This window comes from Pteropus vampyrus, unplaced genomic scaffold, assembly GCF_000151845.1.
Source record: "Pteropus vampyrus isolate Shadow unplaced genomic scaffold, Pvam_2.0 Scaffold671, whole genome shotgun sequence".
In the NCBI taxonomy this organism is placed as follows: Eukaryota; Metazoa; Chordata; class Mammalia; order Chiroptera; family Pteropodidae; genus Pteropus; species Pteropus vampyrus.
Genome location: NW_011889452.1, coordinates 507,458 through 509,299, shown reverse-complemented (window position 1 = coordinate 509,299; position 1,842 = coordinate 507,458).

The window sequence follows — 1,842 nt, the reverse complement described above, 5'->3', positions numbered from 1 at the left end:
CCTAGGTATAGGGCGTTAAAACATCTGGGAAAGGGAAGGCAGGATGGCCACAAACTGCAAGATTAAGCAAGAATGAGAGAGTGTACTTTATGTCTTCTTCTTTATGCTCATCAGTTCCAGGAAATGAAAACATGGGTATTTAGCATGTGGTGGAGGCAGATGGAACAGAGTAGAGTAAGAAGATGACACACTGAGGACATGACTACTGGATAGCTGGATATAATTTCATATAACACTTAAGAGTTAGGAGATCAAATGAAAGGCTGGGACCCAGTCTTATTTCTGAATCCAGCAGAGATTCAAAGATACATGATATATGTTGAAATAATAGGTCATAATACATGATATATGTTAATAATTAGCTATTGGTCGATAAATGTTTACAGAATGGAAATAATATTCTCTCAGAGAACAGGAAAGCACCATTTTTCAAGCACTTCTAGAAAATCCACAGAAATAAGTGGGATAAGAAATAAATGAGATTTTCTTGGGATAGAGCCATATTTTTTAAATAAGTATCTGCTGTATGAAGCCCCAAGAGTGACCAAGACACCAGACAATTAAGAGTCTGGCCATCAATCTACTGAACTTCTGGATAAGATCACTGAGAAGATGACAGATTCCTTTTTTATGTCCTGACTGGTCACTGTGTTTTTATTTTCACTTTGTCCTTTCTCTTTACTCCATACTGAATAAAATTTATTTCTTTCATTAGCTGAAGAATTATTCTGAGTCTTAGCATTAGCCTACCTTCTTCCGTGGAATTTTTTTGACCCATCTATACACCTATAACATTCTGTACATTCTTCTTTTTTTTTCCATTTTAATTAATTTTTTTGGTGACATTATTAACAAATATATATATGTCTTACTGTGAAATTATACACCTGAAACTTACTGGATTTTGTTAACTAATGTCACCAAAAAAAAAAAAATTGTATATATTCTATGCATACTTCTAACATTGAACTTGCAATACAATTTTCAAATTTCATCTTTGGAATTTTATCTCCCTTTTTACTCATGGTCTTCTTGAGGGTTCGTGACCAGTTTTATTCAAAATTATATTCAAATTGACAAATGAATGCTGGTACATAGAGGAATCACATCTCCACTTACCTTGTACATATTCTCCACTAATGAAAGGCAGAAAACTATCTTTGATAGTTTCACATTATAAAATTGAGACTTCAGCTGTCTCCTTTCTAACCCTAGCAGTCCGAGTTTACACACACACACACACACACACACACACACACACACACACACACACACACACACACACACACGTGCATGTATGCAGGAGTAGGCACTCTACATTTGGGGGTTTTTAGATTCCTTAATAGAGAAACAGTTCAGATTACGAATATCAAAGAAAACTTGTTGCATTTTAAGCAAAAATATGTGGAACATTCTCAGAGATAAAGGCTCTAGAATTTATTTTTTCCATTTATTTATGGCTACACTCCAGAGTCTGAATTTCCGTTATGTAGAGGATATTTTTCTGCCTTCTTTTTTTAATATTGGTCTCTTTATTAGGGTAAGTGGCTGCAGGGTAAGTCTAGTTTTATTCCTGGTGCCACATGATGCTCGGAAGAGGCTAGCGGAACTTGAGGACTGTATTGAAACTCCTTTCCTTTTATAAGAATTGAGATATAATTGATATTATAATTGAGATATAATATTGTATAAATTCAAGGTGTGCAACATGTTGACATGATACATTTATATGTTATAGTATGATTGTCACCATAACTTTAGCTATCATTCCTATCATATCACATGATTATCATTTTTTGATCAGAACATTTTAAATTTAGTCCCTTAGAATTTTGAAGTATC